Genomic DNA, 25,224 nt, shown 5'->3' on the forward strand with positions numbered 1-25,224 from the left:
GTGATCAGAAAAAAGATTACCATTAATAAATATGTTGAAAAATATGAAAAGTACAGTAGAGCAAAAAGTATCTAGCCACACTAACAATGAAATTGAATTAATTTTGATGAACTATCAAATTTTGTTCCTTGTTAGCCTAACAAAAATATACAGAATAAATAAGCATTCCATTGCTTGTTATGAAACTCTTCACTTAAAATCACAGAACTTGTGGTGTGAGCTTTCCACATCAGCTATGACTGTCATTTCCAACATCTGATTTTGACATCACACTGTACAACCTCTTTCCTGGAGATTTCACATGAAGAACTGCCCTGTTCTTAGTTCATAGTACAAATCAAACATTGAAATCAGCTAGCTCCATTGAGCAACAGATGGGAATTTGTAGGTTAAGACACTTTTAAACATGTCCCAAACATTCAAGTATTCCATAGCATCCACGACACTTATAACATGCTGCTCTGTTGATCCTCCCAAGATTTCCTATCATGGTGATGTGAAGAGAGTATGTGTTGAACTTCTAATAACAAAAGCAAATCCACAAGGAAGAGAAATTTCTGAGTCATCAATGGAGGAATTTCAATGGGACCAAAGCTCTTCTCACCCCTAACCAGCACAGCCACCCATGGCCTGACCATGAATGTAGCTATGAAATTTTATAATAGGCTCCTTAGAGGTAGTATATTTGAGATATATTACCAACAACTGTATGAAAGCTTAGGGTGCCTTGCCTATTGTTTTTTTAGTATAACTGCCTCAGTTGAAGAAGTAGAGAACTGCAAAATGGTGGTGGGTAGAGAAACATCAGTGAGATGGTAGATAAAAACAGGAAGAAAAATACAAAAAAAAAGGGATGTACACAGTTACTCCCTTCATTTTTTCCAGGTTTCTCCGATGTAGAGTGCTGGCAGATTTACAGTAGCAATGCTCAGAGTGAAACAGTAGTATTGTTTTCTGCTTGCAGTTATAATGTATTGTCAGTGCCACTTTTTATGACATTGAATAAACCACATTGTGGTCCATTACATTGTAGGACTGTTGAAAAGCATCATTATGATTTTGAACATTTTTTCCATGAAATTGTAAATTAATGACTGGGATTACTATTAATGGTTTAACTCTGCAGTTAATTTTATCCTGTATTTCTGCATTTTTTTTTTAAAAGCCCAGGATACAAAGAAAGATGACAAGGAAGGTCTTCCTAGTTGTAAGTAGGCTTATAGGAACTGCATATAATAGTACGGCATGTGGGCGGAGGGGAGAGGGAATTATGCATAAAGTTCGAGTTGGGAGTTTGGGAGGTGGGTCATTAGGAATGGGAACACTGGGATAGAGATACTGCATGTGGAAGCAATGGGAAAGAGCAGATGTGTTTTGGAGCACCTGGCGAGGGTACCAGTGTCTGGTAGGAGTGGGAGATGGGTGTGGTGATATATCAGTACTGTGGAGAGAAGGGGAGAAGAGTGGAATAGTATCCTGGAGTGTTGGAGGAGTGAGAGAGGTCTGAAAACACTGGAAGGATGGAAGATGCTAGCTTTCGTAGGGACAGACATGGGAGAAAGCAGCTTTGGGACGGTGGCAGGGTGTGGGAACATGGTGAGAGTAGAAGAGTGTTGCTGACAAAAGCAGGTTGGCAATAAAAGGGGAAGTTAGCAGGAGAGAGGAAGGAAGGGGGACAAGTGCTCAGAGTGGGAGTGGGGACTGGGACAATTGGTCCAGTCTTAGAACATAGAACAGTATAACACAGTACAGGCCTTTCGGCCCACGATGTTGTGCCGAACCTTTAACCTACTCTAAGATCAAACTAACTACCTACCCTTCATTCTACTATCATCCATGTACCTATCCAAGAGTTGCTTAAATGCCCCTAATGTATCAGCTTCTACTACCACCGCTGGCAGCACATTCCATGCACCCACCACTCTCTGTGTAAAGAACCTACCTCTGACATCTCCCCTAAACCTTCCTCCAATCACCTAAAAATTATGCCCCCTGGTGATAGCCCTTTCCACCCTGGGAAAAAGTCTCTGGCTATCCACTCTATCTATGCCTCTCATCATCTTGTACCCCTCTATCAAGTCACCTCTCATCTTTCTTCGTTCCAATGAGAAAAGCCCTAGCTCCCTCAATCTTTCTTCGTAGGACATGCCCTCCAGTCCAGGCAGCATCCTGGTCAATCTCCTCTGCACCTTCTCTAAAGCTTCCACATCCTTCCTATAATGAGGCGACCAGAACTGAACACAATATTCCAAGTGTGGTCGAACCAGGGCCTTATAGAGCTGCAGCATAACCTCGCGGCTCTTAAACTCAATCCCCCTGTTAATGAAAGCCAACACGCCATACACCTTCTTAACAACCCTATCAACTTGGGTGGCAACTTTGAGCGATCTATGGACATGGACCCCAAGATCCCTCTGTTCCTCCACACTGCCAAGAATCCTGTCTTTAAGCCTGTATTCCGCATTCGAATTGGACCTTCCAAAATGAATCACTTCACACTTTTCCAGGTTGAACTCCATCTGCCACTTCTCAGCCCAGCTCTGCATCCTGTCAATGTCCCGTTGCAACCTACAACAGCCTTCCACACTATTCACACCTCCAGCAACCCTCGTGTCATTGGCAAACTTGCTAACCCAGCCTTCCACGTCCTCATCCAAGTCATTTATAAAAATCACAAAGAGCAGAGGTCCCAGAACAGATCCTTGTGGAACACCACTGGTCACCGAGCTCCATGCTGAATACTTTCCATCTACTACCACCCTTTGACTTCTATGGGCCAGCCAATTTTGTATCCAGACAGCCAACTTTCCCTGAATCCCATGCCTTCTTACTTTCTGAATGAGCCTACCATGGGGAACCTTATCAAACGCCTTGCTAAAATCCACATACACCACATCCACTGCTCTTCCTTCATCAATGTGTTTTGTCACATCTTCAAAGAATTCAATAAGGCTTGTGAGGCATGACCTGCCCCTCACAAAGCCATGCTGACTGTCTCTAATCAAACCATGCTTTTCCAAATAATCATAAATCCTGTCTCTCAGAATCCTCTCCAATAATTTGCCCACTACTGATGTAAGACTGACTGGTCTATAATTCCCAGGGTTATCCCTATTCCCTTTCTTGAACAAGGGAACAACATTTGCCACCCTCCAATCATCCGGTACTACTCCAGTGGACAGTGAAGACGCAAAGATCATCGCCAAAGGCGCAGCAATCTCTTCCCTCGCTTCCCGTAATATCCTTGGGTATATCCCATCTGGCCCCGGGGACTTATCTGTCCTCATATCATTCAAAATTTCCAGCACATCCTTCCTCTTAACCTCAACCTGTTGAAGCATATCAGCTTGTTCCACGCTGTCCTCACAAACGACCAGGTCCCTCTTACTAGTGAATACTGAAGCAAAGTATTCATTTAGGACCTCCCCTACCTCCTCCGACTCCACGCACAAGTTCCCTCCACTATCCCTGATCGGCCCTACCCTCACTCTGGCTATCCTCTTGTTCCTCACATAAGTGTAGAACGCCTTGGGATTTTCCTTAATCCTACCCGCCAAGACTTTTTCATGTCCCCTTCTAGCTCTCCCAAGTCCATTCTTCAGTTCCTTCCTGGCTACCTTGTAACCCTCTAGAGCCCTGTCTGATCCTTGCTTCCTCAACCTTAAGTAAGCTTCCTTCTTCCTCTTGACTAGCTGTTCCACATCTCTTGTCATCCAAGGTTCCTTCACCCTACCATCCCTTCCTTGCCTCATCGGGACAAACCTATCCAGCAGTCGCAGCAAGTGCTCCCTAAACAACCTCCACATTTCTGTTGTGCATTTCCGTGAGAACATCTGTTCCCAATTTATGCTCCCCAGTTCCTGCCTAATAGCATTGTAATTCCCCCTCCCCCAATTAAATATTTTCCCATCCCGTCTGCTCCTGTCCCTCTCCATGACTATAGTAAAGGTTGTGATCACTATCACCGAAATGCTCTCCCACTGAGAGATCTGCCACCTGGCCTGGTTCGTTGAAAGCACCGTCCAACATAGTCTCCCTTCTAGTCGGCCTATCTACATATTGAGTCAGGAAACCTTCCTGGACACACCTGACAAAAACTGCTCCATCCAAACTATTTGCACTAAGGAGGTTCCAATCAATATTAGGGAAGTTGAAGTCACCCATGACAACAACCCTGTTACTTCTGCACCTTTCCAAAATCTGCCTCCCAATCTGTTCCTCCATGTCTCTGTTGCTATTGGGGGGTCTATAGAAAACTCCCAACAAAGTGACTGCTCCTTTCCTGTTTCTGACTTCCACACATAATGACTCAGTAGACAAACCCTCCTCGACGACCTCCCTTTCTGCAGCTGTGATACTATCCCTGATTAACAATCCCACTCCCCCACCTCTTTTACCTCCCTCCCTATTCCTTTTGAAACATCTAAACCCCAGAACATCCAACATCCATTCCTGCCCCTGTGATATCCACGTCTCCGTAATGGCCATAACGTCGTAGCTCCAAGTACTGATCCATGCTCTAAGTTCATCACCCTTATTCTTGACCTTGCGTTAAAATAGACACACTTCAACCCATCATACTGGCTGCAACTTTGCCCTGTCTTGACTGGGGAAGTTTTCAAAAACACAGCTAAGTGATTATTTTTAATACAACATAGTTCACCAGGTCATTATTTTTTTTACAAAAAAAAACTTTCCTTCCACCACCACTCTATCAGATTGGCTTAGAGGTCTGGTGTCAGGACCCTTTGGTTCAATTACAACAGGGAGATTGATTTCTCATAAGTGTGCCCCCAGCTGTTAGTGGAGAAACTATTTAAATATAAATGGTGATGATTTTAAAGTAAATATATACTGTACAGCATTGATTTTAATAACAGATTTTCTATCCTGGGAAACATTTTTCAACAATTCCTCATACCCCATAACTGAAGGCCATAACTGAAAATCTTACCAACCAGAAGCCATGCTTTTCCTCTTTGCAATCCAGTCCAACATTGTCTTGATCCCCAAGCCTCCCAATCAGTGACAGCCATAAACACATGAGCACTTTCAGAGTTTTTGAAAGGTTACACCCTCAAATCAGTTGGGGGAGCTAGGCAGGGTTGAGGGGAAGAGGCTGCAGCAGAGGTGGCTCAAGGTTGGGCTGAGAATCATCGAATGGAAGGAGGTTGTACAGTGAGAAAGTAGCAGTCATGAGTAGTAGCAACGAGTAAAAGGCAGACAGTAGGCCAATATTTAGAGCTCAAAAGGTGGGTGGCCCAGAGGAATACAATGTCACCTATCTTGGATACGCAGCTGGAAAGTTTCAGAAGGTATGTTAGCAACAGCTCCACACAGTCAGTTTCTAGTTTTTTTAATGTCAGATATTTTTCTTGGATTCAACATCCCTGGTCAGTTCTCCAAGTGAATCTCATGTTCCCTAAACTCTGGAATACACCTTTTATTGGCCAATAATAATGGGATCCAGGGTAAGCTAGCCAATTGGATACAAAACTGGCTTGGTGATAGGAGGCAGAGGGTGGCAGTGGAGGGTTGTTTTTCAGATTGGAGGCCGGTGACTAGTGGTGTGCTGCCGGATCAGTGCTGGGTCCTCTGTTGTTTGTCATATATATTAATGACTTGGATGTGAATGTAGGGGGCATGATTAGTAAGTTTGCAGATGACACCAAAATTGGTGGTATAGTGGACAGTGAAGAAGGTTGTCTAAGGTTACAACAGGATATAGATCAACTGGGAAAGTGGGCAAGGGATTGGCAAATGGAATTTAACACAGACAAGTGCGAAGTGATGCATTTTGGGAAGTTAAACCAGGGCAGGACATATGCAGTGAATGGCAGGGCCCTGGGGAGTGTTGTTGAGCAGAGAGACCTTGGGGTGCAAGTACATAGTTCCCTGAAAGTGGCAACAGAGATAGACAGAGTGGTGAAGAAGGCGTGTGGCATGCTTGCCTTCATCGGCCAAGGCATTGAGTACAAGAGTTGGGACGTCAGGTTAGTTGTAGATAACGTTGGTTAGGCTGCCTTTGGAGTAGTGTGTGCAGTTCTGGTCGCCGCACTACAGGAAAGATGTGATTAAGCTAGAGAGGGTGCAGAAAAGATTCACAAGGATGTTGCCTGTTTGGAGGGCTTGAGTTATAAAGAAAGATTGGATAGGCTGGGTCGGTTTTCCCTGGAGCGAAGGAGGGTGAGAGGGGACATGATGGAGGTATGTAAAATTATGAGGCATAGATAGGGTATATCGCCAGAGCCTGTTTCCCGTGGTAGGGGTGACTAAAACTAGAGGGCATAGATTTAAGGTGAGAGGGAGGAGGTGTAAAGGGGATCAAAGGGGTAAATTTTTCACACGAAGAATAGTGGGTATCTGGAATGAGCTGCCTGAGGAGGTGGTGGAGGCAGGAACAGTAGCAACATTTAAGAGGCATCTGGACAGGTACTTGAATGAGCAAGGCATAGAAGGATATGGAATTAATGCAGGCAGGTGGGATTAGTAGAGAAAGGCATTATGGTCGGCATGGACGCAGTGGGCCGAAGGGCCTGTTTCTATGCTGTACGACTCTATGACTCTAATATTTAGGTAAACAACAGCAAGATCCAGGGATCCTAACAGAGAATCCCTTACTCTACACCTGGTACTGGAATGTTTCACTTGCTACCACATGATTCTCCTCTCCAAAAGGCAGACTGAATATGCACAGATAACTGTCTGAGCCTTAAAATCCAAGTGGTGCACACTGCTAATTCTTTGCCACATGGCTATTTTAACACGCTGTTTTCTTGGGCAGTTGAGGCACCTGTCTGTCAGACTTAGACAGGAGCCTCATGAATGCATCCAAATCGGGGTCCTATGATTTACGTAGGACCCAAAGCTAGTTTAATGCTTTATGGGAAGCGCCCGCCATGGAGGTTTAGCTTAGTAAAACCTGGCGGGCAAGAAGGGGAGGCAAATGTAAAAATAATTTTTATGGGGTCAAGAGGAACAGGAAAGCTCCTTAAGGCCCCAAAAAGTATGTGTAGGTTGCTGTAGTCCCAGGGCCCTCCCCTCACCTTCCCCAGAAACCTCCCAAATACCCCCACACACCACGACTTATACAAGTGCCACAGGGCAGTCCAATGGTTGCTGGCCAGAACCAGGTATGCTACCATTTGTGGCCCGTTTCAGACAGGCAGTTTACCACATCCATGTCAATGAAGACTGGTCATTAAAATGGACTGGTCCTTTCATAGCAGCTCCCGGGCAGCAGGCATGCATGTTCCACCAGTCAATTGCCCAGGAGTTAAAATTTCCCCCTTAGGCTCTGAACTAACAAATGAATTTATATACAGAAACCCAGGCGAACTGTAAACAATGGATAATTCAAGCTAAAAATAGACTGCACTACTCACTTAGATAAATAAAATAATAAAGATAATTTTTTTTCCCAATATAAACTCCTGCCCCCAAATACCTTTACTCTTCAATCTGGTGTAGGTGCCCTGCAGGTGAGTTGGTAGAAAAGGCAAGAAACAGAGCTCCAGCTGCAAAACCCAAACAAATATGCAAAAAGCATGTGAGTGTCCCTGGCAAAACCAGCATTTGTTACCCATCCCTAATTGCCCTTGAGAAGGTGGCGATGAGCCGCCTTCTTGAACCGCTGTAATCCATGTGATGTAGGTACACCCAAAGTGCTGTTAAGAAGGGAGTTCCAGGATTTTGACCCAGCGACAGTGAAGGAACAGCAATATAGTTCCAAGTCAGGATGGTGTGTGGTTTGGCGGGGATCTTGCAGTGGTGGTGTTCCCATGCATCTGCTGCCCTTTCCTTCTAGGTGCTAGAGATCACGGGTTTGGAAGGAGCTGTTGAAGGAGGCTTGGTGAGTTGCTGCAGTACATCTTGTAGATGGTACACACTGCGCCAGTGGTGAGGAAGTGAATGTTTAAGGGGTGCTGCTCAGGTGGGCTGCTTTGTCTTGTTTGGCATCAAGCTTCCAGATAAGTGGAAAGCAATCCATCACACTCCTGACTTGTGCCTTGTCGATAATGGACAGGCTTCAGGGAGTCAGGAGGTGAGTTATTCGCTGCAGAATTCCCAGTCTCTGACTTCTCTTGTCGCCACTGTATTTATTTGGTTGGTCCAGTTAAGTATCTAGTCAATGGTAATCTCGAAGATATTGATGGTGGGAGGAATTCAGCAATGGTAATGCCATTGAACATCAAGGGGAGATGGTTAGAGTCTCTCTTCTTGGAGAAGGACATTGCCTGGCACTTGTGTGGCACAAATGTTTCTTGCCACTTATGAACCCGAGCCTGAATGTTGTGCAGGTCTTGTTGCACGTGGGCACAAACTATTTTGGTACCTGAGGAGTTGCGAATGGCACTGAACACTGCAATCAGCAGCAAACATCCCCACTTCTGACCTTATAATGGAGAGAAGGTCATTGATGAAGCAGTTGATGATGGTTGGGCCTGGGACACTGGACATGGACTGGATGGGCCAAATGGCCTGCTTTTGTGTTGTTATGACTACCCTGAGGAACTCCTACAGTGATGTCCTGGGGCCAAGATGATTGGCACCCAACAACCACAACTGTCTTCCTCTGTGCTAGGTCTGACTCTAACCAGTGGAGAGTTTTCCCCGATTCCCATTGACTTCAAGTTTGCTAGCGCTCCTTAATGCCACACTCAGTCAAATGCTGCCTTGCTGTCAAGGACAGTCACTCTCACCTCACCTTGCAGCAGCCTATCCTGAATGAGCTGATGGCTTTCCTGTTGAGAAATGTTTTCTGCAATCTTAGTTTTTAAACCACTTGCAAGCTTTTTCTAGCAATAGAAAATATAAGTTAATAATTCAACAGACACTGACTGAAAGGATTCAGAAGATAAATAAAATGAAGAGGTAAGCTTAATCATGACGGACAAGAGAGACAGAAGTAGCAACAGGAAAAGGTGTGAACATAAAGTGTTACAAAATAAGTGTTACTTGACAGGAAGTGCAAACACAATATTATAGTTAGTGAAGTCTTGCATATAGTGTGACATTGTCACTCTGAATTTAATAGCACCAAATCAGAATTGACGAGAGCGAGTGTACGACTCAAAGGAATGGAAAACAACGAGACAATTACCAAATAAGAAGCTAAAAGATTTATTAAAGCACCCAATCTTGAGTGACTAGTTATGAAAACCTACAAATAAAACAGAAATTAATGACTTTAAAAAATTCAAGTCATTTCATCTGTAATTACCCCTCCCCCACTGTAACTGAAATTTCTAGGGCAGGATTTCCCTCGTCCTGCTGGAGGAGGGCAGAAGCAGGACATCAGACTACTGACCTGACTGCAACTCAGATTTTTGGGTTGGAAGTAATTCTCTCAACAGAGTAGACTTCTGATGGGATCGCTACCAGTAAGAGAGAGAAAGTTTTCCAATACCAACAACAGAAATGTGAGTGGTGTTGAAGCAGGAAACCCAGTGCAACACCAGATATGAGGAGGCCACAAAGGAAGCAGATTACCATAATTTCAGGGCAAGTGAGGCCAAAAAACAAAAGGCTAAAAGAGGAAGAGGTGCCCACTACAACATACTCGCTCTTCAAAAAAGGATATTATTGGATCTTCTGCAACTGTCCCTGGAACCACTGCCCCTCTCCCTGTTATGTCCAGGGTTGGCAGTGGCAGTAGCAGAAGGTCGGAAAATTGGAATGCAGACCTCCTGCATGATTTCTTCTCCTATATTGCTTGGTTTAATTCAAGTTTTTAAACTTTAAAAGGCATCAGGCTCTCCCAAAATCCTGGATTTCGATTGAATATTTGCCCCAAAACAGTTGATGTGAGTTATGAACCACATCTCTACAATCTCAGAATGTGTGGTTTGCAGAGTTTTCCAACATCCATCAGGAGGTTTTTCCCTGGGTTTCCCCAAGCACAAGATTTATCTTTACATTCTGTGACTGCATTTCTATATTTGCAGCAGGAGCACTAAAACCAGATAAAATTTCACCTTTCAACTATTACCAAATGTTTAATTGAGCTCAAGTCAGAAAGAGAAGTAGACAGAGAGAACAAGTGCGTAATTAGAGCAAAAAACAGATTTAATCGTAATTAGGAAATTATGTTTTTCTCGTACTTATCATTGAAAGATCATGCGAGTTCTTAAAAAATGAATTTTGAAAAGTTTCCAGTTAAGCAAACCAGCATTACCAGTGCTTTCATCTTGGTTTCAGAAGCTAGCCTGTGTTATCCAATTGTGAACAGTCTAATTAGTTGCAGCTATATTAGTTGTAGAACAACAGAGTCAGCAACATTGAAGCATATTTTGCACTTAAAACTGATAGGAGGCAAGGAATTAGACTTCCAACCAAGAGGTGAAATGCACAAGTCCCCAAAAGTCCAAGAAAAGCAAAATACTGCGGATGCTGGAAATCTGAAATAAAAACAAGAAATGCTGGAACCACTCAGCAGGTCTGGCAGCATCTGTGGAAAGAGAAGCAGAGTTAACGTTTCGGGTCAGTGACCCTTCTTCGGAACTAGCAAATATTAGAAATGTCAAAGGTTATAAGCAAGTGAGGTGGGGGTGGGGCAAGAGATAACAAAGGAGAAGGTGTAGATTGGACAAGGCCACACAGCTGACCAAAAGGTCATGGAGCAAAGGCAAACAATATGTTAATGGTGTGTTGAAAGACAAAGCATTAGTACAGAAAAGGTGTTAACGGACTGAATATTGAACAGCAGCAAGTGCAAACATGAAAAAAAAAAGTGGGTAAGCAAACTGAACAAACTAAGATGAAATGAAATAAATGCAAAAAAAGGGGGTTGTAAAAAATGTAAAAAAGAAAAAACAACTAAAAATAAAAGTAAAATGGGGGGCTGTCATGCTCTGAAATTATTGAACTCAATGTTCAGTCCGGCAGGTTGTAGTGTGCCTAATCGGTAAATGAGATGCTGTTCCTCGAGCTTGCATTGATGTTCACTGGAACACTGCAGCAATCCCAGGACAGAGATGTGAGCATGAGAGCAGTGGGGGGGGGTGGGGGGGGGGGGGAGAGTGTTGAAATGGCAAGCAACCGGAAGCTCAGGGTCCTGCTTGCGGACTGAGCAGAGGTGTTCCGCAAAGCGGTCACCCAGTCTGCGCTTGGTCTCCCCAGTGTAGAGGAGACCACATTGTGAGCAGCGAATACAGTATACTACATTGAAAGAAGTACAAGTAAACCGCTGCTTCGCCTGGAAGGAGTGTTTGGGGCCTGGGATAGTGAGGAGAGAGGAGGTAAATGGGCAGGTATTACACCTCCTGCGATTGCAGGGGAATGTGCTATGGGACGTGGACGAGGTGGTGGGGGTAATGGAGGAGTGGACCAGGGTGTCGCGAAGGGAACGATCCCTTCAGAATGCTGACAGGGGAAGGGAGGTGAAGATGCATTTGGTAGTGGCATCACACTGGAGGTGGCGGAAATGGCGGAGGATGATCCTTTGGATATGGAGGCTGTTGGGGTGGAAAGTGAGGACAAGGGGAACCCTGTCACAGTTCTGGGAGGGAGGGGAAGGGTTGAGGGCAGAGGTACGGGAAATGGGCCGGACACGGTTGAGGGCCTTGTCAACAACAGTGGGGGGGAATCCTCGGTTGAGGAAAAAGGTCATACCAGAAGCACCGTCACGGAAGGTAGCATCATCAGAGCAGATGCGTCGGAGACGGAGAAACTGGGAGAATGGAACGGAGTCCTTACAGGAGGTAGGGTGTGAAGAAGTGTAGTCGAGGTAGCTGTGGGAGTCGGTGGGCTTTTAATGGATATTAGTGGACAACCTATCCCCAGAGATGGAGACAGAGAAGTCGAGGAAGGGAAGGGAAGTGTCAGAGATGGACCATGTAAAGGTGAGAGAAGGGTGGAAATTGGAAGCAAAGTTGATCAAGTTTTCCAGTTCAGGGCGGGAGCAGGAAACGGCACTGATACAGTCATCAGTGTACCAGAAAAAGAGTTGGGGGAGGGGGCCTGAGTAGGACTGGAACAAAGAATTCTCGACATATCCCACAAAAAGACAGGCATAACTAGGACCCATGCGGGTACCCATAGCGACACCTTTTACTTGAAGGAAGTGCATGTAGTTGAAGGAGAAGTTGTTCAATGTGAGAACAAGTTCAGCCAGGCGGAGGAGGGTGGTGGTGGATGGGGACTGGTTGGGCCTCTGTTCCAGGAAGAAGCGGAGAGCCCTCAAACCATCCTGGTGGGGGATGGCGGTGGGGGCTCCAAAAGTCCAAAATGGGCCAGGGGCAGATTGATTCAATTTTTCTGAGAACCTATTCCCCTCAATGCTACCAGAATCTGTCACCATTACTTTCAACTCTTAGTCTGTCTTCCAATGCTCCTGGTCCCCAAGATCACCCTGAATACTGAAAGATTCCAGATGTCAGTGTTACTAATGCATCTGATTACTCCTTCTTTTCTTCACCTCTCCCCTGGGCCTTGAGTAAATCCTGTGTCCTTGCGACCCTCAGTGCTTCCTCCAAGTGATGGGAAATGTGGAAGAGTACTGATTCATTAGCAGGATGTTCCCTTGCCCATGTTTGGCCCGAAGCCATGAGACTTCACGGGATCCAGAGTCAATGTTGGAGGACTCCAAAGGTCACTGCCCCCTCCACTGTGCCCTTGCCTCTGGTGGATCAGTCCTGCTCCTGGGACAAGACATACAGAGAGATGATGATGATGGAGGACTCTGGCACATTGGCATAAATATGATTCTGTGGGTATGACTACGTCTGGATGTTGCTTGACTAGTCTGTGGCATAATTCTCCCAACTTTGGTATCAGTCTCCAAATATCAGCAAGACCTTTGGAAAGTTGACTGGCTGTGTGCCCTTTTGTGTCCTCATTTGATGATTAGGCCACATACGAACCAGGAGCAGAAGTAGGCCATTCCACCCCTCTAGCCTGCTCCGCCATCCAATAAGATTACGGCTGATCGGTTTGTGCCTCGAATTCCACACTCCCAACTACTCTTGATAACCTTTGATTCGCTCGCCTAACAAAATCTATCTACCCCCCCCCCTTAAAATTGTTCAATGACCCTGCCTCCATCACCTTCTGAGGCAGAGTTCCAAAGTCGCACAACCCTCAGAGAAAAATAATTTATCCTCAGTTCTGTCTTAAAAAAAGCAACCCCTAATTTTAAAACAGTGCCCCCTAGTTCTGGACTCCCCCACAAGAGGAAACATTCTTCTTGTCAAGACCATTCAGGATCTTATATACTTCAATCAAGTCTCCCCTCACTCTTCTAAACTCCTGTGAAAACAAGCCCAGTCTGTCCAACCTTTCCTCAAGACAACTCGCTCATTCCAGGAATCAATCTAGTAAACCTCCTCTGAACCACCTCCAACACATTCACATCCTTCCTTAAATAAGGAGACCAAAACTGTCCAAAGTATTCGAGATCTGGTCTCACCAATGCCCTGAATAATTGAAGCATATCCTTACTTTTATTTTCAATTCCTCTCGTAATAAAAGGATAACATTCCATTAGCCTTCTTTATTACTTGCTGTACCTGCATACTAACTTTTTGTGACTCATGCACTAGAACACCTTCATCCCTCTGCACCTCGGAGTTCTGCAGTAGTTTTCTGTTTAAGTAATACTCTGCTTTTTTATTCTTCCTGCCAAAAAGTGAACAACTTCACATTTTCCCACATTATACTCCATCTGCCCGATTTTTGCCCACTCACTCAACCTATCTATACTGGTCTGCAAGCTCCTTATGTCTTCTTCACAATATTCTTTGCTACCTATCTTTGTGTCATCTGCAAATTTAGCTACCATGCCATTGCTCCCCTCATCTAAGTCATTGATATAAATTGTAAAAAGTTGAGGCCCCAGCACAGACCCCTGTGGGACTCCACTCGTCACATCCTGCCATTCAGAAAAGGACCCATTTATGCATACTCTGTTTTCTGCCAGCCAGCCAGTCTTATATTCATACTAATGTTACCCACTACAGTATGGCCTCCTACTTTGCACAATAACCTTTTATGTGGCACCTTGTCAAATGCCTCTGTAAATCCAAGTCAGTACGTCAACGGGCTCCCCTTTATCCATGGCACATGTTACTCCTTCAAAGAACCCCAATAAATTGGTTAAACACGATCTCCCTAACACAAAGACATGCTGACTATTCCCAATTACCTTGAGTTTTTCTAAGTGCCTAGCTATAGCCTCCTTAATGATCGATTCCAACACCTTCTCATCGACAGACCTCAAGCTAACTGGCCTATAGTTACCCATTTTCTGCATCCCTCGCTTCTTGAATAGAGGGGTTATATTTGCTATTTTCCAGATTGATGGAACCTTTCCAGAATCTAGCAAATTTTGAAAAATTAACACCAATGCACCTAATACATCATTAGCCACCTATTTTCAGACCCTAGGATGAAACCCATCAGGACCCAGGGACTTGTCAGCCCATAGCTCCATCAGTTTGCTCACTACTGCCTTCCTGGTGATTGTAATTTCAGCAAGTTCCTCTCTTCCTTCCACCTCCTGATTTACAGCTATTACTGGAATGTTTTTTGTCTCCTCTATAGTGAAGACAGAAGCAAAATATTTTTCATTTCATCCGCCATTTCCTTATTATCTACTATTAACTCCCCATTCTCATTCTCTGGAGGTCCAACACTCACTTTACTTACTCTTTTCCTTTTTAAACACCTGTAGAAATTCTTGATAACTGTTTTTACATTTCTAGCTCGCTTCCTTTCATACTCTAATTTCTTTCTCCTGATTAACCTTTTAGTCATTCTCTGCTGCCCTTTATATTCTGACCAATCATCTGACCTGCCACTCATATTTGTGCAATTATATGCTTTTTCCTTAAGTTTGATGCTTCTCTTAATTTCTTTAGTTAACCACGGATGGTGGGTCCTCCCCGTAGAATTTTTCTTTATAATAGGAATATACTTATCCTGAGTATTCTGAAATATCCCCTTAAACGTCTGCCACTGCTTCTCTATTGATCTATCTCCTAGCCTAGTAACCTAGTTCACTTCAGCAAGCTCAGCTTTCATGCCCACATAGTTGCCCTAATTTAAGTTCAAAATACTAGTGTTATGACCAGGTGAGAAAGAGGTCTAGGGTTCCCTTTTAGCCTTCACCTGGTCTTACTGTAACAGGGTTTAAATTTGAACACACCGTGTATTTTTAGCCCACCCTTGGTGAAATCCTTGTTCACGACTTTCCAATTATAAGGCAAGAAACAAGCACAAACAGGATTTCTTAGGTTTAAAAAAAGATAGGTGAAATTTTATTAAACTTAAAACTGTAATTCGGTTGACGCCTATGGATACAAGACCTGCCCACGCTAGCATGCATACGCAGTACACGCATGCAAATAGAGTCAGAAAAGAGAAGAAAAATTAAAGTAGAAAGGTTTGAGGCAATATCTGAAGAGTTGTTGCTACGGTTCTTCGAGCTCACTATAGAGTCCTTTTGTAGGTAGATCTTGTTTTTCACTGGGGCCCAGTATTCTTCTTAAACCTTGTTCACTTTAGGAGACGTTTCTCTCTTGGGGTTCATGTGTCTTCTGTCAGTTTTTGGAGTTCCGTAAGAAAGAGATGGGAGCAGACAGACAGGAGAGGCTGTGGTGAGCCAGCCAGGAGAGGTCTTTTCGAGCAAAGAGCTTTCTCCCAGTTCAAACACTGTTTCTACAATTTAATACTCCCCACGTTGACCAGCAGGGTAGTCACATGACCGACTGAACTAATCACTTCTGGCTTTGTGTATTCTGTGTGTCAGGGAATGGTCCTTTGTCTACAAATACGGTCTGTTAATATGCAAATAAATGTCTTTCCAGCCAAGGGCCTGGCAACCCCTTGTAACAGCCCTTCTCTTCTTCCCAGCAACAATTTGAAATTTCACGTCCATGTTCTTCTTCATAGTATTTTGATGCAACTGAGTGAATTGTTGGGCCAATTCAGAAGACAGTTAAGAGTCAACCATGTTGGTATGAGACTAAAATCACATGTAGGCCAGACTGGGTAAGGATAGCGGATTTTCTTCTTCAAAGGACATGACTAAACTAGTCGTGTTTTCACAATTAGAGTTTCATGGTCACGTTTACTGGAACCAGCTTTTCTTCTCCCAGTGAATATTTTTTTAAAAACTGAATTTGAACTCATGTTTCCTGGATTACTAAACCAGTTATTTAGCCACTACACTATTTACCAAAGACACTTTGCATACAAATTTATAAGGGAGGAAAAAAATTAACAGGATGAGCATTCAGATGAAAGATTTTCTATATTTTACCAGTTGATTTGTCATACCTTTGCACAGTGAATCAGCAACTTTTTTTCATTCATTCATGGAATGTGGGCATTGCTGGCAAAGCCAGCATTTTTGCCAATGGTGCCTTCTTGAATACAATTTAGTAACTTGCTAGGCCATTTCAGAGGGCAATTAAGAATCAACCACATGACTGGAGATCTAGGCCGGAGTTTTACACCACCCCAATGAGCCGAATGGTGGCGGGGGGTGGGGTAAAATGGAGTGGGAGGCTCCGGGTGGCCTTCCTGACCCGCTCCCGTCCCACTTTACGTAGGCTCGGGAGGGGCGGGGGAGGGGGAAGGGGGCAAAAAATGGGCTGCCCGCCCCAGGCCAATCAAGGCCCTTAAGTGGCCAATTAACAGCTACTTAAGGGCCTTCACCCACCTCCCCACAGATTTTACGCATGGCAAGTGGGCGTCCTGGAGGCGGGAAAGGCCACCCGGTGAAAGCTGGCGGCCTCAGCACTCCAGGACTGGACCCTGACAATCGGGCACAGGGTGCCCGATTCAGGGCCACCCCCACTTCCCCAACCACTACTCAGACGCCCCACCCCCCCTTTCCCCCAAACGACCACCCTTGCCTCGCCGGGGCCTGACCAATTACCCCCGGCGAGGCAACCCACACGTACCTGGACTCCTGGCTCCATGTTCTCGGCTGGGCTGCAGTCCCGGGACTAAGAGCTGCAGGCCCGCTGATTGGCTGGCAACTCAATGAAGCGGTACTTCCTCAAACGGGTGGAAGTCCCGCCTCAGAACAATTAAAGCCTGGGAACCTGTAAAATGCAGGACAGATCCCCAGGCTAGGCTGAAGTGGGTTCACCACCAATTTTTACATCCACCCATCGTAAAATCCAGCCCCTAAAGTCACATATAGGTCAGACTGGATAAAGGACAGCAGATTTTCTTTCAGAAAGGACAATAGTCAGCCAGATGGATTTTTGCAACAATCCTGTAGTTTCATGGTCACCCTTACTGATACTATGTTTCGATTCCAGACTTATTTTTATTAATTGAATTTAAATTCTCGAGCTGCCATGTTGGAATGTTAACTCATGTCTCGATCATTAGTCTGAATTACTAGTTCAGTAACATAGCTACTACGCCACCATACCTTCTGTCTCTTTCCTATCTTTGCTGTTTTCATGTTGCAGTTTCTGCCTCTCTAGCTCTGTCTCTCTTTACCTTCCCGTCAATCTCTTTGCTTTTCTTTCTCTCTCCTCAGTGCTTCTCTGTTTTCTTTTTTTGGGTGGTATGACATTATACGTGAGGAAAGGAGGCACAAATGGCTCTAAACTGCATTTCTGCTGGGAATTTCAGGGAAAATATGGACCTCAGAAACTTCCTTTCCAATCACGCACACTTTCCTCACACCCTTGGCCCATCACATTTTCTTATCCTTTCATCTTTTATCACTTGCCTATCATGTGCCTTAGTTCTTCCCCTTTGAATTACTCACTTAGTCTCTGTATCCTTCCCTCTTGGTTGTACTGTAATCACTCACCTCACTCAACCCTCCACCCATTCTCTCCCACTTGGATAGGTGTCAAGAGGTTCCTTATCTTCAACCAGTAACCACCCCTCCCCCAAGCATTAGCTTCCTTCCTTATCATTTACCCTCAAAAGAATCTTTGTTTTCAAGTTGAATTTTGAAAGTGAGCAAGAAATTGCAGTTGTCCTTGACCTTTTCTGCCCCCACCAACATCTCAGATATTAGAAGTTAAAATCTGTCTCACTGGTGTATATGATTACCATTGAGCTTGTCTGTAACAAAACATAAGTGGCAATTATGAGTTGGCTTCAAAATTAAATGGAAGTTTTTTAATTCTTGAAGTAACATGAAGTAACTTGAAGACTCTTGTGCTTCCCCACAACACAACCCCCCCTGCCCCCAACCCCTTAGTTTAAGACAATTTTTAAGGTTTGTGAAGCACAAAAGCTAGATCAGGTGTGTCATCAAAACCACTGTCATTTTTTCCTCATGATATTCTTTTTAAAGTTCACTCAAATGTAAATTGTACTTCAGAAAAGCTTTTGAAATATATCATTTTGTGTTTCAAAGTTATTGGAAGGAAAAGTTGCTGGGCAGAAAGTCTCAGGAGCTCAAGAAAATTATCCTATCAACAGAGATGATTGGACAGTACTGATGCATTGTGGGAAATTAAGTATATCTGCTCAGACTGCACAATACAAATTTAGTTGAGGGTTATAGCCACTACAAATATATCTACTTCAGGCCCAGGCCTCTGCAAGTGGCGATGGCCTTGAAGTAAAAACTTGATTAATGGCATGAAAAGATATTTCAGTGGCTCCATTTAAATTGCGTTTTGATATATATTTGATTTTTGAAAGTTGATTCAATCCTTACTTGGAAATTAGAAATTTCAATTATTGAGGGGAAAAGTATGGATGACATTTATTTTCTAGAAAATTGAATGAATTGTAGGAACTCAACAGCCAAATTATGGCATCAAAATGATGTGTTTACGCAGCTATTTTCCATTATAAATATATAGTAACTTTGAATGGAAAAATTTGACACAAGAAGTATGACAGAAGTATGACAACTGAAAGTCAAGTGCCGCAAACAGGAAGCATCCTCAGACACTAGATTTTTATTATATTGTATAAGAGATTATAAAACCATTGAATCTTCAGGCACAAAAGGGCCCCATCAAAAGCCTCACATTTATTTCACACTGGTTCACAGACTGAATGGATTTAACCTATGCAGTACTATGGTACAGAGACCCAATTCAATCACCCTCTTACACTTCCAGCCAGCAATCACAAAAATAATTACTACTTGGGCAAAGTGTTGGAATGAAACCATACCCCAGTTTCAGTCAGTCAGTCATTGCCTTCAGGAGAAAAGAAAAAAAGTTCTAACTTTAAGTAGCAGGTTATTGATGACATGTAAAATCTAGAAATCTAAAAAGATAGCCCTTGCAACAGCACAGCCCACATCAGAAGAAGTCCCTGTAAGTTCCATAACTCCTTTTTCCAGGTATAAATATTTTGTAGTAAGTACATAATTTTCACCTTAGAGCTACCGAGGAAGGGAGTAGAAGTAGGAATTGCTCTTTTTCTTCCCCCAGCTCCCAACTTGAACTGCTGTGGACTGGGTTTGGGGGATGGCAGAGAAAATTGCAATTATATTGTTCATTACTTCCCAACCAGCTGAGCAGGTCTAGGAACAAAATAAAGCACTCCTGTTATTTTTACTCTGTTAGGGTGAAGGGATAGAGACTCTTCTTTAAAAATGTAATTGAATTATATCATTCAAATTCAGGCTAATTCATTGTAAAATGGCTGCTTTTAACAACTTGGATTTTCTATTGAAATGATTTCAAGCAGACAATTCAAAACCAACTTCAGCAATGTCTGTTTTCTGAATTTCTTCTCATCATTTCTACTTCTGGTGACATTTTTAGCCATCCTGTATCACAACACTAATAGGTAGAACTCAAATGATTTTTTTTTCAATATACAGCATCTGTAATCAATCAAATCTATTATCTCCAATTATGTATCTTCATACTCTTCACCTTTGAGAATATAAGTAGTGGAAGAATTCACAGGTTGATTAACTGTCTGATAAGTAGGAATGTGGATGATCCTCTATGCACGCAACCATACTTATACCAGCCGAAAAGGTGGATTGCTAGTCCTGTACAGCAGAAAGCTTCTATGGATTCCCAAAAAGCATAGAATTAGGGGGTCTACCCAGAACCTCATCCCCACTGCGTGTCAACCCAGAATTCAAATTTGAATATCCAGGCTTCACTTGCCAGAGCCTCGCACTTTCTGACTCAAGGCTTGCTTCACATTTTCTAGAATTTATTATCTCCATTTAACGTAATGAAACTGGAAATGTTTCAATAAACAAATTTCTCCAGCACCACTTTTGACCAATGTGTTCTAAACTAGAAACATTTCAGTTTCCTCAGATGGTATAGGCAAAAGTATAAGACTTGGTAACCTTTTGCAGCTCTGTCCAGAATTACAATCATAGAGTTATACAGCACAGAAACAAGCCCTTCGGCCCATCGTGTCTGTGCCAGCCATCAAGCACCTAACTACTCTAATTGCATTTTCCAGCACTTGGCCCGTAGCCTTGTATGCCATGGCATTTCAAGTGCTCATCTGAATACTTCTTAAATGTTGTGAGGGTTCCTGCCTCTACCATCTCTTCAGGCAGTGCATTCCAGATTTTAACCACCCTCTGGGTGAAATTTTTTTTCCTCAAATCCCCTCTAAACCTCCTGCCCCTCACCTTAAATCTATGCCCCCTGGTTATTGACCGCTCCGCTAAAGGGGAAAAGTTTCTTCCTATCCAACCTATAAATGTCCCTCCTAATTTTGTATACCTCAATCATGTCCCCCCTCAGCCTTCTCTGCTCTGAGGAAAACAATTCTAGCCTTTTCAGTATCTCTTCATAGCTGAAATGCTCCAGTCCAGGCAACATCCTGGTGCATCTCCTCTGCACCCTCTCCAGTGCAATCACATCCTTCCTATAGTTTGGTGACCAGAACTTTACACAGTACTCCAGCTGTGACCTAACTAGCGTTTTATACAGCTCCATCATAACCTCCCTGCTCTTATATTCTATGCCTCGGCTGATAAAGGCAAGTATTCCATATGCCTTCCTAACCATCTTATCTACCTGTGCTGCTGCCTTCAGTGATCTATGGACAAATACACCAAGATCCCTCTGACGTTCTATACTTCAGAGAACATCTTGATGTTAGATTTGCATCCATCAAATTCTGAGCATCCAACAGGAAACCACGCAGAAATAACAAAAAACTTGCACACCATGCACGCATTTCGTGATATTTCTTTCAAAAAACAATTTATATTTATATAGCACCTGTAACATAATAAAACGTCCCAAGGCGCTTCACGTGAGTAGAATATGACACCGAGCCACAAAAGGAGTTATTAGATAAGCTGATTTCATGCAGACACCCCACCACCCCCCACCTGCCAAGAATGAGGCATATTAATTTTGCCATATAAACATTAATTTTAAAACTGTTGCTGGAGTGAAGAGATGACTTGTTTGAAGATCACCAGACCTTTGACTGGAAGACACTTGCATCCTAAGCGACGATGCTTGTGGAGACAAAGCACTACTCCCTGATCCAATTAAGCCTAATAGATTTTGATCACCAGACATTGAAGGTGTAAGGAAGCGCATTTCAGGGACTGCTAAGATGATACAATCCACAAAAGACAGGACTGGTTAAACCAGCTGGTCGCATGACTAACCGGATGGTCCAGGCTTTGAATGAGACAGAGGACAGTTTGAATTCAGAAGGCAGTTTGCAACTGAAGCTGGAACAAGGAAGCCTCTCTCCTGGCTGTCTCTCTCTCGCTCTCTCCCAGGCCACCGGACCCACAGAAGACAAGTATACCTCAAGAGAGAAAAGACTCCGACAACAAAACAAGTTGAAGCGTGAACTGGCCCCAACGAACAGCAGGATTTACCGGCAACCAAAGCCTCCACATTGAACTCAAAGGACTATAATTATAATCCCAATATTGCCTCAAACTTTTCCCCTTTATTCTTTTCTAAAACTACTGCCTTTTTCTGCCTCTATCTGCGTGTGCGTTTATCGCGTACGCATGCTAGCGTGGTCGCATCACATATTTGTAATCATTAACCAGATTAGATTTTAAGATGAATAAACTTCCACCTTTCTTGTTTAAATCTAAGGAAACCTGTCTGATTTCTTTGCCTGACAATTGGAGCAGTGAACAAGGATTCACTGAGGGGGAGCTAAAAACATAGTGTTTCTAAAATTAAACCCTGTTACAGTTAAACCAGGCAAAGGTGGAAAGGGAACCCCAGACCCCTTCTCACCTGGTCATAACAATGACCAAAAGCTTGGTCAAAGAGGTAGGTTTTAAGGAGTGTCTTTACAGGAGCAAAGTGAGGTGGAGAGGCAGAGAAGTGTAGGGAGAGTATACCAGAGCTTGGGGCCTAGGCAACTGAAGGCACAGCCACCAACTGTGGAGCAATTAAAATCAGGGATGCACATTAAAGGCCTGCTCGGGTCTGCAAAAAAAAACCCGACCCAAGCCCGACAGAACCATATCCAACCCAAGCCCTACCCAGCCCGAGTACTTCCATTTTCTCCGCGCCCGACCCGACCATCAGTTAACTTACCTTCTGTTTTTCAGTTTCTTGCTGATCTGCACAAGCTTAAAATAACTATAACAAAACTACCTTTCTAGTCCAAAAATTAAATTAACAGTAGAGCCACTTACCTGTGATAGAGCATGTCTGACCCGACCCGAGCCCGAATGCCAGACCCGGAAGTGCAACCCGACCCAACCCCAACATATGTCATCGGGTCGGGTAGCAGGCCTTTAATGCACATGGGGCCAGAATTAGAGGAGCACAAATATCTTGTAAAGTGTGCGACTTGAGGAGGCTACAGAGATAGAGAGGAGAGAGGCCATGGAGGGATTTGAGAACAAGGATGAGAATTTTGAAATCAAGATGTTGCTTGACTGGGAGCCTATGTAGGTCAGCGAGCACAGGAGTGAAAGGGGAATGAGACTTGGTGCGAGTTAAGACACGGGCAGAAGTCCTCAAGTTTATGGAGAATGTGGGAAACCAGCCACGAGTGTGTTGGAATAGTGAAGTCCAGAGGTAATAAAGGCATGAATGAAGGTTTCAGTAGCAGATGACCTGAGACAGGGTGAAGACAGGCAATGTTACGGAGGTGGAAATAGGCGATCTTAGTGATGGCACGAATACGAGGTTGGAAGCTCATCTTGGGGTCAAATGTGATACAAAGGTTAGGAACAGACTGGTTTATTCCCAGACTGTTGCCAGGGAGCGGAATGGAGTCAGTAGCTAAGAAAAAAGTTTGAGCAGGGACCAAAAACAATGGCTTCCCAATATTTAAGTAGAAGAAATTTCTGCCCATCCAGTACTGGATGTCAGGTTAGCAGGCTGATAATTTGGCAACAGTGGAGGAGTCGAGAGAAGTGGTGGTGAGGTGGAGCTGAGTGTTGTCAGCAGACATGTGAAGACTATTAAAAACTAATACCTTGCTTTTGGATGATGTTGCTGAGGGGCAGCACGTATTTGAGAAATAGGAGGGGGCCTTGGGTGACACCAGAGATAACGGTGTGGAAGCAGCAAGAAAAGCCACTGTAAGTGATTCCCTGGCAACCATTAGATTCAGTACTTTGATACTGCAGTACTGTCCTTTGTACCATGAATTTGTCTAACGTTTTTATAAAATACCCACTAAGAGTTTTCAGATGCTCTAAAAGAAATAGTACTTTTGCAAAATCTTATTGAATGGTCTCCCAATTCTGTTAGAAAATATGATTATTAGACAATCAGGGCTTAGATGATATAAACAAACTTTATTGCTGTGGCTGTGAGTGGACTTCAAAAAAAGTAGTGAACCCAAACAGCAGTTCAGCAAATATCATAAGGTTATAAAAGTTAGAAAATAATTCAGACACTAACATTACATATCCCCACAATCATTGGATGCAGAAATTAACTTCAAGGATGTTTATCAGTGGTGCAAGTACTTTGTTCTTTTCAAAAATAAAAATAGTAATGTTCTGATAAAAGGTCACAGAGCTGAAACATGAACTTTGTTTCTCTCCCCACAGTTACTCAGACCTGCTGAGTATTCCAGCAGTTTGTCTCCTTATTTCAGATTTCCAGCATCCTTAGTCTTTTGCTTTTGAAAATATTAATGCTCTTCATTTACAGTTTCATGTTCTATAATTTCAGTGATTTGGTGCTGAAAAACGAGTGTGCCTTGGAGAGTAGGCCCAATAAACTAAAATCCAGAACTCAGTGGGTTAACCAGTAGATGCCAATACTTTTTGTAAAACCTTTATAAGGACGTTCCTATAGTCAACATGGGAATCCAGTCTTTCAAGATAATCAAAAAATCCAAGAAATGCATCCACAAGAATACATGTATTTGCAATTGTCTCATCAAAAAGATCATTTGACAAGTTCTCCAGAGTCACTCTTTTTCCTTATTATTAATGCATCGACTGACAAACAAGTTGACAGATTAAAACCGTCACTGACACGAACCACCCTTCACGTTCCCAGATCATACGCGTTATGCGCTGATATTTGTATGTCAATAGATTATAAATACCAATGTACATTCCTGGAGCTCCTTTTCCTTCGACCATCACCTCAAAAATCATGAATTACATTAAGAAAATTAATCGCCGAAATTTAAACTAGAAACCTGCAAGTTTTACGATGGCACAAATTAACACAAAGACAACATACAACATTTTCCCCCACAAATCGAAAAGGCGATGCCCGTCAGTCCACTGAATACCTTCAGAACACAGCCGAGCTGACAGACAAAAAGCTGTTCATACCTTTACCGAGCAGGAACAGTCAATGCTCACAGCTGATCTGTTGCGGCAAGTCGGGAGTTTAACTCCTTCCTGAAACTAACCACTAACAGTCGGTTCAAGCAGCTGGAAAACAAGGTAGATGAACACCCGCCCCTGTCTGCCTCTCCTCCCCATCCGGCATAAAAATGACCTCAAGACCATTCCACCCGCCTTACCTTTCACTCAAACACTCTATTCCTCTCCCTTCCACTTCGGTACAACAAACCCATCTCAAGACGCCGCTTGACCCACACTGGCTTCCGTACACATGCATTCCTTCCGGCCTGTTGTCAGGCGACCGTGCTTCGCTAACTCCCGCCCCCTCCTGAGCTGAAGGGTGATTGGACACTTAGACCCTTATTTGCATTTCTACGCGAATGAATGAGACGTCAGTCGGTTCTGCTAATGGGTGAGATGGGTGTCAATCATTCGATGTCACAGATCGGCGAAACCCAGTGCACGTGCGATATCTCGGGGTGTTGCTGCGGAGCGCGTGGGGGGAGGTGAAGCCGTTGGAGACCGGCTTCCCAGGGCAGTCG

General features: G+C 43.7%; 1 protein-coding gene across 5 annotated transcripts in view; it reads right to left on the reverse strand.

Annotated features, from left to right (window-relative positions):
* Positions 1-24,972, reverse strand: part of LOC137370556 (atos homolog protein B) — a 172,057-nt gene extending 147,085 nt beyond the window's left edge. For 2 of the 5 annotated variants that reach the window (XM_068032728.1, XM_068032724.1), the window contains exon 1: positions 24,862-24,969. The gene's annotated coding sequence lies outside the window, so the exon portion shown is untranslated. Of the gene's footprint in view, positions 1-7,447; positions 7,501-24,667; positions 24,794-24,861 lie in introns of those variants that run through there. The other 3 variants (XM_068032725.1, XM_068032726.1, XM_068032729.1) reach the window with 3 other exon arrangements.
* Positions 24,973-25,224: the final 252 nt, after the last annotated feature.

Source organism: Heterodontus francisci, chromosome 1 (genome assembly GCF_036365525.1).
Source record: "Heterodontus francisci isolate sHetFra1 chromosome 1, sHetFra1.hap1, whole genome shotgun sequence".
Lineage (NCBI taxonomy): Eukaryota > Metazoa > Chordata > Chondrichthyes > Heterodontiformes > Heterodontidae > Heterodontus > Heterodontus francisci.